Below are 13,939 nucleotides of genomic sequence, written 5' to 3'. Positions count from 1 at the left end.
TGGAGCGTCTGTATGTTTTTATTTTTGTTTGTGTTTGAATAAATTCGGATCCTAGCATTCCTTGTGTGGGAGAGAGACACGCTCCAATGTTTCATATGAACACTGGTGTTCTTAGCTTTACTTTTAATGTTCATGGCGAAGGTTGAAACCGCTTCGTTCATTGCTATTTGGTTGGAAACAGAAAATGCTTCATGTGGTAATTGGTATATTGTCTTGAATAATTTGATACTTGGCAATTGTTTTGAGCTCTCAAATAGATCATGTTTAAGCTCTTGCATCATGTAGTTTAAACCTATTAATGAAGAACTACCATAGAGCTTGTTGAAATTTGGTTTGCATGATTGGTCTCTCTAAAGTCTAGATATTTTCCGGTAAAAGTGTTTGAACAACAAGACAGTGTAGAGTCTTATAATGCTTGCAATATGTTCTTATGTAAGTTTTGTTGTACCGGTTCATACTTGTGTTTGCTTCAAACAACCTTGCCAGCCAAAGCCTTGTACTGAGAGGGAATGCTTCTCGTGCATCCAAAACCTTGAGCCAAAACTTATTCCATTTGTGTCCACCATACCTACCTACTATGTGGTATTTCTCTGCCATTCCAAAGTAAATTGCTTGCGTGCTACCTTTAAAACTTCATCTCTTGTCTTTGCAATATATAGCTCATGGGAAAGTAGCCTTAAAAACTATTGTGGTAAAGAATATGTAGCTTATGTATCTTATTTCATATAAGTTGCTTGTTGAGCGGTAACCATGTTTCTGGGGACGCCATCAACTATTACACTTTTGTTGAATATCATGTGAGTTGCTATGCATGTTCGTCTAGCTTGTATGAAGTAAGGGTGATTTATCATGATTAAATGGTTTGAGTATGCATATTGTTAGAGAAGAACATTGAGCCGCTAACCAAAGCCATGTATCATGGTGGAAGTTTCAGTTTGGACATTAATCATCAATCTCTTATGAGAATATTATCTGTTGTTGAATGCTTAAGCATTAAAGAGGAGTCCATTAGCTATTTTCTATGTTGTCCCGGTATGAATGTCCTCAAGTTGAGATCTATCAAAAACGAGAAATCAAATGCGATCTATCTCCTTGGACCTTTGTACAGGCGGCATAGAGGTACCCCTTTGTGACACTTGGTTGAAACATATGTAATGCAATGCCAATGATAATCCATGGAAATTCAAGCTAATTAGGACAAGGTGCGAGCACTATTGGTATTCGATGCATGAGGCTTGCAACTTATAGGTTGTCTTATGCATAACACATATGAATTATTACTACCGTTGACAAAATTCTTTCTATGTTTTCAAAATAAAAGCTCTAGCACAATAAAGAGTAATCCCTGCTTCCCTCTGCGAAGGGCCTTTCTTTTACTTTATGTCGAGTCAGTTTACCTACTTCTTTCTATCTTAGAAGCAAACACTTGTGTCAACTGTGTGCATTGATTCCTACATACTTGCTTTTTTGCACTCATCATATTACTTTGTGTTGACAATTATCCATGAGATATACATGTTGAAATTGAAAGCAACTGCTGAAACTTATATCTTCCTTTGTATTGCTTCAAAACCTTCTACTAAGAATTTATTGCTTTATGAGTTAACTCCTATGCAAGACTTATTGATGCTTGTCTTGAAAGTACTATTCATGAAAAGTCTTTGCTATATGATTCAGTTGTTTAGTCATTGTCTTTTCCATTGCTTTGAATCACTTCATTCATCTCATATGCTTTACAATAGTATTTATCAAGATTATGATAGTAGCATGTCACTTCAGAAATTATCCTTGTTATCGTTTACCTACTCGAGGGCAAGTAGGAACTAAGCTTGGGGATGCTTGATACGTCTCAAACGTATCTATAATTTCTTATGTTCCATGCTAGTTTTATGACAATACTCACATGTTTTATATACACTTTATATCATTATTATGCATTTTCCGGCACTAACCTATTAACAAGATGCCGAAGCGCCAGTTCCTGTTTTCTGCTGTTTTTGGTTTCAGAAATGCTACACAGGAAATATTCTCGGAATTGGACGAAACAAAAGCCCACGGTCTTATTTTCCACGGAGCCTTCCAGAAGTCCGAAGAGGAAAGGAAGGGGAGCCAAGGTGGCCCCACACCACCTGGCGGTGCGGCCAAGAGGGGGGGCGCGCCGCCCTAGGGTGTGGGCCCCTCGAGCCTCTCCCGACTCTGCCTCTTCGCCTATATATTCTCTCCGTGGTGAAAACCCTATTACCGAGAGCCACGATACGAGAAAAGTTCCAGAGACGCCACCGCCGCCAATCCCATCTCGGGGGATTCAGGAGATCGCTGCTGGCGCAAAGTTGACGTGGGAGTTAGAGATCTCTGTGGTGTAACTTTTCTTCACGTCCCCAGCAACGGCGCGAGAAAATCTGCTTGATACGCGTACAGCACGCGTCCGTTGGGAACCCCAAGAGGAAGGTGTGATGCGTACAGCGGCAAGTTTTCCCTCAGTAAGAAACCAAGGTTTATCGAACCAGTAGGAGCCAAGAAGCACGTTGAAGGTTGATGGCGGCGGAGTGTAGTGCGGCGCAACACCAGGGATTCCGGCGCCAACGTGGAACCTGCACAACACAACCAAAGTACTTTGCCCCAACGAAACAGTGAGGTTGTCAATCTCACCGGCTTGCTGTAACAAAGGATTAGATGTATAGTGTGGATGATGATTGTTTGCAGAAAACAGTAGAACAAGTATTGCAGTAGATTGTATTTGATTAAAAGAATGGACCGGGGTCCACAGTTCACTAGTGGTGTCTCTCCCATAAGATAAATAGCATGTTGGGTGAACAAATCACAGTTGGGCAATTGACAAATAGAGAGGGCATGACAATGCACATACATGATATGATGAGTATTGTGAGATTTAATTGGGCATTACGACAAAGTACATAGACCGCTATCCAGCATGCATCTATGCCTAAAAAGTCCACCTTCAGGTTATCATCCGAACCCCTTCCAGTATTAAGTTGTAAACAACAGACAATTGCATTAAGTATGGTGCGTAATGTAATCAATAACTACATCCTCGGACATAGCATCGATGTTTTATCCCTAGTGGCAACAGCACATCCACAACCTTAGAACTTTCTGTCACTGTCCCAGATTTAATGGAGGCATGAACCCACTATCGAGCATAAATACTCCCTCTTGGAGTTAAGAGTAAAAACTTGGCCAGAGCCTCTACTAATAACGGAGAGCATGGAAGATCATAAACAACACATAGGTAATAGATTGATAATCAACATAACATAGTATTCTCTATCCATCGGATCCCAACAAACACAACATATAGAATTACAGATAGATGATCTTGATCATGTTAGGCAGCTCACAAGATCCAACAATGAAGCACAATTAGGAGAAGACGACCATCTAGCTACTGCTATGGACCCATAGTCCAGGGGTGAACTACTCACACATCACTCCGGAGGCGACCATGGCGGTGAAGAGTCCTCCGGGAGATGATTCCCCTCTCCGGCAGGGTGCCGGAGGCGATCTCCTGAATCCCCCGAGATGAGATTGGCGGCGGCATCTCTGGAAGGTTTTCCGTATCGTGGCTCTCGGTACTGGGGGTTTCGCGACGAAGGCTATAAGTAGGCGGAGGAGATAGGTCAGGGGGCCTGACAGGGGGCCCACACACTAGGCCGGTGCGGCCAGGGCTTGGGCCGCGCCGCCCTAGCGTCTGGCCACCTCGTGGCCCCACTTCGTGACTCCTTCGGTCTTCTGGAAGCTTCGTGTGAAAATAGGCCCCTGGGCGTTGATTTCGTCCAATTCCGAGAATATTTCCTTACTAGGATTTCTGAAACCAAAAATAGCAGAAAACATCAACTGGCTCTTCGGCATCTCGTTAATAGGTTAGTGCCGGAAAATGCATAAATATGACATAAAGTATGCATAAAACATGTAGATATCATCAGTAATGTGGCATGGAACATAAGAAATTATCGATACGTCGGAGACGTATCAGCATCCCCAAGCTTAGTTTCTGCTCGTCCCGAGCAGGTAAACGATAACAAAGATAATTTCTGGAGTGACATGCCATCATAACCTTGATCATACTATTGTAAGCACATGTAATGAATGCAGCGATCAAAACAATGATAAATGACATGAGTAAACAAATGAATCATATAGCAAAGACTTTTCATGAATAGTACTTTCAAGACAAGCATCAATAAGTCTTGCATAAGAGTTAACTCATAAAGCAATAATTCAAAGTATAGGTATCAAAGCAACACAAAGGAAGATTAAGTTTTAGCGGTTGCTTTCAACTTGTAACATGTATATCTCATGGATATTGTCAATGTAAAGTAATATAACAAGTGCAATATGCAAGTATGTAGGAATCAATGCACAGTTCACACAAGTGTTTGCTTCTTGAGATGGAGAGAAATAGGTGAACTGACTCAACATAAAAGTAAAAGAAAGGCCCTTCACAGAGGGAAGCATCGATTGCTATATTTGTGCTAGAGCTTTGATTTTGAAAACATAAAAAGAGCATAAAAGTAAAATTTTGAGAGGTGTTTGTTGTTGTCAACGAATGGTAGTGGGCACTCTAACCCCCTTGCCAGACAAACCTTCAAAGAGCGGCTCCCATTTTATTTTATTTTTGTGTGGCACTCCTTCCAACCTTTCTTTCACAAACCATGACTAACCGAATCCTCGGGTGCCTGCCAACAATCTCATACCATGAAGGAGTGCCTTTTTATTTTAGTTTTATTATGATGACACTCCTCCCCACCTTTGCTTTCTCAAGCCATGGCTAACCGAATCCTTCGGGTGCCGTCCAACAATCACATACCATGGAGGAGTGTCTATTTTTTTGTTAATTAATTTGGGACTGGGAATCCCATTGCCAGCTCTTTTTGCAAAATTATTGGATAAGCGGATGAAGCCACTAGTTCATTGGTGAAAGTTGCCCAACAAGAATGAAAGATAAACACCACATACTTCCTCATGAGCTATAAAACATTGACACAAATCAAAGGTGATAAATTTTGAATTGTTTAAAGGTAGCACTCAAGCAATTTACTTTGGAATGGCGGAGAAATACCATGTAGTAGGTAGGTATGGTGGACACAAATGGCATAGTGGTTGGCTCAAGGATTTTGGATGCATGAGAAGTATTCCCTCTCGATACAAGGTTTAGGCTAGCAAAGTTATTTGAAACAAACACAAGTATGAAGCGGTACAGCAAAACTCACATAAAAGACATATTGTAAACATTATAAGACTCTACACCGTCTTCCTTGTTGTTCAAACTCTTTACTAGAAATTATCTAGACCTTAGAGAGACCAATTATGCAAACCAAATTTTAGCAAGCTCTATGTATTTCTTCATTAATAGGTGCAAAGTATATGATGCAAGAGCTTAAACGTGAGCACAACAATTGCCAAGTATCACATTATCCAAGACATTATAGCAATTACTACATGTAGCATTTTCCGTTTCCAACCATATAACAATTTAACGAAGAAGATTCAACCTTCGCCATGAACATTATGAGTAAAGCCTAAGGATATATTTGTCCATATGCAACAGCGGAGCGTGTCTCTCTCCCACACAATGAATGCTAGGATCCATTTTATTCAAACAAAACAAAAACAAAAACAAAGCGACGCTCCAAGCAAAGTACATAAGATGTGATGGAATAAAAATATAGTTTCACTAGAGGAACCTGATAATGTTGTCGATGAAGAAGGGGATGCCTTGGGCATCCCCAAGCTTAGACGCTTGAGTCTTCTTGAAATATGCAGGGGTGAACCACCGGGGAATCCCCAAGCTTAGAGCTTTCACTCTCCTTGATCATATTGTATCATCCTCCTGTCTTGATCCTTGAAAACTTCCTCCACACCAAACTCAAAACAACTCATTAGAGGGTTAGTGCACAATCAAAATTTACATGTTCAGAGGTGACACAATCATTCTTAACACTTCTGGACATTGCACAAAGCTACTGAAAGTTAATGGAATCGAAAAATCCATCAAGCATAGCAAAACAGGCAATGCGAAATAAAAGGCAGAATCTGTCAAAACAGAACAGTTCGTAAATACGAATTTCTAAGAGGCACCAGACTTGCTCAAATGAAAATGCTCAAATTGAATGAAAGTTGCGTACATATCTGAGGATCACTCACGTAAATTGGCATAATTTTCTGAGTTACCTACTGAGAATTAGGCCCAGATTCGTGACAGCAAAGAAATCTGTTTCTGTGCAGTAATCCAAATCTAGTATGAACCTTACTATCAACGACTTTACTTGGCACAACAATGCACAAAACTAAGATAAGGAGAGGTTGCTACAGTAGTAACAACTTCCAAGACTCAAATATAAAAGTACTGTAGTAAAAACATGGGTTGTCTCCCATAAGCGCTTTTCTTTAACGCCTTTCAGCTAGGCGCAGAAAGTGTATATCAAGTATTATCAAGAGATGGTGCATCTACAGCGGGGTTTGGAGTTTTCTCAACCATGCATTGTATTTTGGATACATAAGTTTCAGAGGCTCCCTTTTCATTAGTCTTGGGCTTGCTACTCTCATCAAACAAATTTTGAGGGACAAGGCAAACATAATTATCATCTAGAGCTTCATGCATAGCTAGGAGTTTGCAAGGTATTGGTGCTTTAATCTCCCCACCGTCATTAACATTATTAGTGTACTTAATTCTATCCATATCCATCTTTTCAAGTGTTCTTTTAAAATCGGTGATCATACCAAGCCTTTCATGCTTACTAAAAACTTTTCTAGCTTCTTTGGCTATATCCTCAAATTCTCGCACTAGGACTTTTAGAACAAAATCTCTCTTCTCTCCCCTCTCCATATCAGAAAGTGTAAGGAACATGTGTTGTATCATAGGGTTGAGACTAATAAATCTAGCTTCCATCATGCGTACCAAACAAACAGAGGCATCTTCATAGGTAGGGACAGCTTTTGCAAGGGGTATATCTTTAAGATCTTCATGCATACTAACATGGGTGAAAAATTCTTCTATATTATCTCTTCCAATTATAGACCCTTGTCCTACCGGTATATCTTTCATAGGTAGGAAACATGATGAAGTAAGTAAAGCAAATGCAAGTAACTAATTTTTTTGTGTTTTTGATATGGCAAACAAGATAGCAAGTAAAGTAAAACTAGCAACTAATTTTTTTGTATTTTGATTTAGTGCAGCAAACAAAGTAGTAAATAAAATAAAGCAAGACAAAAACAAAGTAAAGAGATTGGAATGTGGAGACTCCCCTTGCAGCGTGTCTTGATCTCCCCGGCAACGGCGCCAGAAAATCTGTTTGCTGGCGCAAAGTTGACGTGGGAGTTAGAGATCTCTGTGGTGTAACTTTTCTTCACGTCCCCGGCAACGGCGCCAGAAAATCTGCTTGATACGCGTACAGCACGCGTCCGTTGGGAACCCCAAGAGGAAGGTGTGATGCGTACAGCGGTAAGTTTTCCCTCAGTAAGAAACCAAGGTTTATCGAACCAGTAGGAGCCAAGAAGCACGTTGAAGGTTGATGGCGGCGGAGTGTAGTGCGGCGCAACACCAGGGATTCCGGCGCCAACGTGGAACCTGCACAGCATAACCAAAGTACTTTGCCCCGACGAAACAGTGAGGTTGTCAATCTCACCGGCTTGCTGTAACAAAGGATTAGATGTATAGTGTGGATGATGATTGTTTGCAGAAAACAGTAGAACAAGTATTGCAGTAGATTGTATTCGATTAAAAGAATGGACCGGGGTCCACAGTTCACTAGTGGTGTCTCTCCCATAAGATAAATATCATGTTGGGTGAACAAATTACAGTTGGGCAATTGACAAATAGAGAGGGCATGACAATGCACATACATGATATGATGAGTATTGTGAGATTTAATTGGGCATTACGACAAAGTACATAGACCGCTATCCAGCATGCATCTATGCCTAAAAAGTCCACCTTCAGGTTATCATCCGAACCCCTTCCAGTATTAAGTTGCAAACAACAGACAATTGCATTAAGTATGGTGCGTAATGTAATCAATAACTACATCCTCGGACATAGCATCGATGTTTTATCCCTAGTGGCAACAGCACATCCATAACCTTAGAAATTTCTGTCACTGTCCCAGATTTAATGGAGGCATGAACCCACTATCGAGCATAAATACTCCCTCTTGGAGTTAAGAGTAAAAACTTGGCCAGAGCCTCTACTAATAACGGAGAGCATGCAAGATCATAAACAACACATAGGTAATAGATTCATAATCAACATAACATAGTATTCTCTATCCATCGGATCCCAACAAACACAACATATAGCATTACAGATAGATGATCTTGATCATGTTAGGCAGCTCACAAGATCCAACAATGAAGCACAATTAGGAGAAGACGACCATCTAGCTACTGCTATGGACCCATAGTCCAGGGGTGAACTACTCACACATCACTCCGGAGGCGACCATGGCGGTGAAGAGTCCTCCGGGAGATGATTCCCCTCTCCGGCAGGGTGCCGGAGGCGATCTCCTGAATCCCCCGAGATGGGATTGGCGGCGGCGTCTCTGGAAGGTTTTCCGTATCGTGGCTCTCGGTACTGGGGGTTTCGCGACGAAGGCTATACGTAGGCAGAGGAGATAGGGCAGGGGGCCTGACAGGGGGCCCACACACTAGGCCGGCGCGGCCAGGGCTTGGGCCACTCCGCCCTAGCGTCTGGCCACCTCGTGGCCCCACTTCGTGACTCCTTCAGTCTTCTGGAAGCTTCGTGTGAAAATAGGCCCCTGGGCGTTGATTTCGTCCAATTCCGAGAATATTTCCTTACTAGGATTTCTGAAACCAAAAATAGCAGAAAATAGCAACTGGCTCTTCGGCATCTCGTTAATAGGTTAGTGCCGGAAAATGCATAAATATGACATAAAGTATGCATAAAATATGTAGATATCATCAATAATGTGGCATGGAACATAACAAATTATCAATACGTCGGAGACGTATCAATCGCCTCCGGCACCCTGCCGGAGAGGGAAATCATCACCCGGAGGACTCTACATCACCATGATAGCCTCCGGACTGATGTGTGAGTAGTTCATCCTTGGACTATGGGTCCATAGCAGTAGCTAGATGGTTGTCTTCTCCTCTTGTGCTATCATGTTTAGATCTTGTGAGCTGCCTATCAGGATCAAGATCATCTATTTGTAATGCTACATGTTGTGTTTGTTGGGATCCGATGAATATGGAATACTATGTCAAGTTGATTATCAATCTATCATATATGTGTTGTTTATGATCTTGCATGCTCTCCGTTGCTAGTAGAGGCTATGGCCAAGTTGATACTTGTGACTCCAAGAGGGGGTATTTATGCTCGATAGTGGGTTCATGCCTCCATTGAATCTGGGACAGTGACAGAAAGTTCTAAGGTTATGGATGTGTTGTTGCCACTAGGGATAAAACAACGATGCTTTGTCTAAGGATATTTGTATTGTTTACATTACTGATACGTCTCCGACGTTTCGATAATTTCTTGTGTTCCATGCCACATTATTGATGATATCTACATGTTTTATGCACACTTTATGTCATATTCGTGCATTTTCTGGAACTAACCTATTAACAAGATGCCGAAGTGCCGATTCTTTGTTTTCGCTGTTTTTGGTTTCAGAAATCCTAGTAACGAAATATTCTCGGAATTGGACGAAATCAACGCCCAGGGTCCTATTTTGCCACGAAGCTTCCAGAAGACCGAAGAGGAGACGAAGTGGGGCCACGAGGTGGCCACACCCTAGGGCGGCGCAGCCCAGGCCCTGGCCGCGCCGACCTATGGTGTGGGCCCCTCGTGCCGCCTCTTGACCTGCCCTTCCGCCTACTTAAAGCCTCCATCGCGAAACCCCCAGTACCGAGAGCCACGATACGGAAAACCTTCCAGAGACGCCGCCGCCGCCAATCCCATCTCGGGGGATTCAGGAGATCGCCTCCGGCACCCTGCCGGAGAGGGGAATCATCTCCCGGAGGACTCTACGCCGCCATGGTCGCCTCCGGAGTGATGAGTGAGTAGTCTACCCCTAGACTATGGGTCCATAGCAGTAGCTAGATGGTTGTCTTCTCCCCATTGTGCTTAACTGTCGGGTCTTGTGAGCTGCCGAACATGATCAAGATCATCTATCTGTAATTCTATATGTTGCGTTTGTTGGGATCCGATGAATAGAGAATACTTGTTATGTTAATTATCAAAGTTATGTCTATGTGTTGTTTATGATCTTGCATGCTCTCCGTTACTAGTAGATGCTCTGGCCAAGTAGATGCTTGTAACTCCAAGAGGGAGTATTTATGCTCGATAGTGGGTTCATGTCTCCGTGAATCTGGGGAAGTGACAGAAATCTCTAAGATTATGGATGTGCTGTTGCCACTAGGGATAAAACATTGGTGCTATGTTCAAGGATGTAGTTACTGATTACATTACGCGCAATACTTAATGCAATTGTCTGTTGTTAGCAACTTAATACTGGAGGGGGTTCGGATGATAACCTGAAGGTGGACTTTTTAGGCATAGATGCATGCTGGATAGCGGTCTATGTACTTTGTCGTAATGCCCAATTAAATCTCACTATACTCATCATAATATGTATGTGCATGGTCATGCCCTCTTTATTTGTCAATTGCCCAACTGTAATTTGTTCACCCAACATGCTGTTTATCTTATGGGAGAGACACCTCTAGTGAACTGTGGACCCCGGTCCAATTCTCTATACTGAAATACAATCCACTGCAATATCGTTTCATCGTTTTCTGCAAACAATCATCATCCACACTATACATCTAATCCTTTATTCTGACAGCAAGCCTTTGAGATTGTCAACCTCACTGTTTCGTTGGGGCAAAGTACTTTGGTTGTGTTGTGCAGGTTCCACGTTGGCGCCGGAATCTCTGGTGTTGCGCCGCACTACATCCCACCGCCATCAACCTTCAACGTGCTTCTTGACTCCTACTGGTTCGATTAAACCTTGGTTTCTTACTGAGGGAAACTTGCCGCTGTGCGCATCACACCTTCCTCTTGGGGTTCCCAACGGACGTGTCAACCACACGCATCAAGCAAATTTCTGGCGCTGTTGCCGGGGAGATCAAGACACGCTGCAAGGGGAGTCTCCTCTTCCCAATCTCTTTACTTTGTTTTTGTCTTGCTTAGTTTTATTTACTACTTTGTTTGCTGCACTAAATCAAAATACAAAAAATTAATTGCTAGTTTTACTTTATTTGCTATCTTGTTTGCTATATCAAAAACACAAAAAAATTAGTTACTTGCATTTACTTTATCTAGTTTGCTTTATTTACTACTGCTAAAATGGCCACCCCTGAAAATACTAAGTTGTGTGACTTCACAACCACAAATAATAATGATTTCTTATGCACACCTATTGCTCCACCTGCTACTACAGCAGAATTCTTTGAAATTAAACACCTTTCTTTGAATCTTGTTATGCGAGAGCAATTTTCTGGTGTTAGTTCTGATGATGCTGCTGCCCATCTTAATAATTTTGTTGAACTATGTGAAGTGCAAAAATATAAAGATGTAGATGGTGACATTATAAAATTGAAATTGTTCCCTTTCTCATTAAGAGGAAGAGCTAAAGATTGGTTGCTATCTCTGCCTAAGAATAGTATTGATTCATGGACTAAATGCAAGGATGCTTTTATTGGTAGATATTATCCCCCTGCTAAAATTATATCTTTGAGGAGTAGCATAATGAATTTTAAACAATTAGATACTGAACATGTTGCACAAGCATGGGAAAGAATGAAATCTCTGGTTAAAAATTGCCCAACCCATGGACTGACTACTTGGATGATCATCCAAACCTTCTATGCAGGACTAAATTTTTCTTCGCGGAATTTATTGGATTCAGCTGCTGGAGGTACCTTTATGTCCATCACTCTTGGTGAAGCAACAAAGCTTCTTGATAATATGATGATTAATTACTCTGAATGGCACACGGAAAGAGCTCCACAAGGTAAGAAGGTAAATTCTGTCGAAGAAACCTCTTCCTTGAGTGATAAGATTGATGCTATTATGTCTATGCTTGTGAATGATAGGACTAATGTTGATCCTAATAATGTTCCGTTAGCTTCATTGGTTGCACAAGAAGAACATGTTGATGTAAACTTCATTAAAAATAATAATTTCAACAACAATGCTTACCGGAACAATTCTAGTAACAACTATAGGCCATATCCTTATAATAATGGCAACGGCAATGGTAATTCTTATGGGAATTCTTACAACAATAATAGGAACACACCCCCCGGACTTGAAGCCATGCTTAAAGAATTTATTAGTACACAAACTGCTTTTAACAAATCTGTTGAAGAAAAGCTTGGGAAAATTGATATACTTGCTTCTAAAGTCGATAGTCTTGCTGCTGATGTTGATCTTTTGAAATCGAAAGTTATGCCTAATGAAAATCATCATAATAAAATTGTTACTACAGCAAATGCCATCCAAGTTAGAATTAATGAGAATATAAGATTGATGGCCGAATTGCGTGCTAGGTGGGATAGAGAAGAAAATGAAAAACTAGCTAAAGAAGATAATATAGCTAAAGTTTGGACTATCACCACCACTAATAATGCTAATGCTACACAAGTTGCTGCACCTCCTACTACTAATAATAAAAGAATTGGTGTTAGCAATGTTTCCACTTCTAATGCAAAGCGCGAGAAACTGCATCAAATGCTAAAACTGAAATCGCCTGTGATAAAACTGCTGAAATTTTTTCCAACATTGGGGATGATGATCCCATTGCTTTAGATTATAATGGTTTGAATTTTGATGATTGCCACATCTCTGAAGTTATAAAGTTCTTGCAAAAACTTGCTAAAAGTCCTAGTGCTAGTGCTATAAATTTGGCTTTCACGCAACATATTACAAATGCTCTCATAAAAGCTAGAGAAGAGAAACTAGAGCGCGAAGCCTCTATTCCTAGAAAGCTAGAGGATGGTTGGGAGCCCATCATTAAGATGAAGGTTAAAGATTTTGATTGTAATGCTTTATGTGATCTTGGTGCAAGTATTTCCGTTATGCCTAAGAAAATCTATAATATGCTTGACTTGCCACCGCTGAAAAATTGTTATTTGGATGTTAATCTTGCTGACCATTCTACAAAGAAACCTTTGGGGAAAGTTGATAATGTTCGCATTACCGTTAACAATAACCTTGTCCCCGTTGATTTTGTTGTCTTGGATATTGAATGCAATGCATCTTGTCCCATTATATTGGGAAGACCTTTTCTTCGAACCGTTGGTGCTATCATTGATATGAAGGAAGGTAATATAAAATATCAATTTCCTCTCAAGAAAGGTATGGAACACTTCCCTAGAAAGAGAATGAAGTTACCTTTTGATTCTATTATTAGAACAAATTACGATGTTGACACTTCGTCTCTTGATAATACTTGATACACACTTTCTGCGCCTAGCTGAAAGACGTTAAAGAAAAGCGCTTATGGGAGACAACCCATGTTTTTACTACAGTACTTTGTTTTTATTTTGTGTCTTGGAAGTTGTTTACTACTGTAGCAAACTCTCCTTATCTTAGTTTAGTGTTTTGTTGTGCCAAGTAAAGTCGTTGATAGTAAAGTTCATACTAGATTTGGATTACTGCACAGAAACAGATTTCTTTGCTGTCACGAATCTGGGCTGTTTTCTCTGTAGGTAACTCAGAAAATTATGCCAATTTACGTGAGTGATCCTCAGATATGTACGCAACTTTCATTCAATTTGAGCATTTTTATTTGAGCAAGTCTGGTGCCTCGATAAAATTCGTCAATACGAACTGTTCTGTTTTGACAGATTCTGCCTTTTATTTCACATTGCCTCTTTTGCTATGTTGGATGAATTTCTTTGATCCATTAATGTCCAGTAGCTTTATGCAATGTCCAGAAGTGTTTAGAATGAT

The sequence above is a fragment of the Lolium perenne genome, chromosome 5 (genome assembly GCF_019359855.2).
Source record: "Lolium perenne isolate Kyuss_39 chromosome 5, Kyuss_2.0, whole genome shotgun sequence".
NCBI classification, from domain to species: Eukaryota; Viridiplantae; Streptophyta; class Magnoliopsida; order Poales; family Poaceae; genus Lolium; species Lolium perenne.
This window is presented reverse-complemented; position numbering follows the sequence as displayed.